The following is an 861-nucleotide window of genomic DNA, read 5'->3' on the forward strand; positions in this document are numbered from 1 at the left end:
CATCATCTAAAAAGTTCGAACAAGGAAGTGGATGGAGCACAAGGACGGATGCATAGGACCTTGACCATACTTGTTCTGACCCAATCAGTATGTTGAACACAGCTTCTTCATTTAGCACAATATTAGTTGCAGAATAATATCTTTAAATTTCTCAAGCTTTCATGGGCAACACACTTGTCTTGTGTAAAGTTGGAATAACCATAGTTGCATAACCAACTAACATATCGTACTGGTATTCACAGCCATGTGGGTACACAATCAATCCAAATAGGATACCCTATAAAAGTACAATAGAAACCCAAGGAAAAGACATATAGCCTAACCAAGGAGCTAGTTGCTTGGGAAAGATGAGCTTAACAACCATTAGGACAACCCTAAGGGGGAGAGCGAGGGATCAGTTGGATCCAATATGAATCAATACTTTGAGCAAGATAGTTGATGAAGGTCTGAACTGAGAGAAAGTTCGATCTTATTTTCATAAGATTGTCGAACACTACTTTCAGAAGGATGTCGGACCGAGTCGAGATTTTTACCTCGAGGAAGTAAGAATTGGATTATCACTTGAGTAAGTGAGTAATATTTACTCAGAAGTACTTAAGCTCAAGTCAGCTAATGTTAATGAAGTTGGAAGAAGAAAATACCGTAGACCAAATACAGCTCGAGAAGGCCAAAGACCGAAGGATATTGACTATACCAAAACTAAAGTCCATTTGAAAGATTCCTTTCATGGAACCCAAAGAACCCAAAATAGTTTTAGGTGCCAATCATAATCCATGATTGGATAGACTAAGTGAGTCTAAACCATTTTTAGGGAAATAAACTGTCAAGACCATATCTATGGTAAGTACCTTACAAAGTACC

The sequence above is a fragment of the Lolium rigidum genome, chromosome 3 (genome assembly GCF_022539505.1).
Source record: "Lolium rigidum isolate FL_2022 chromosome 3, APGP_CSIRO_Lrig_0.1, whole genome shotgun sequence".
Classification (NCBI taxonomy): Eukaryota; Viridiplantae; Streptophyta; class Magnoliopsida; order Poales; family Poaceae; genus Lolium; species Lolium rigidum.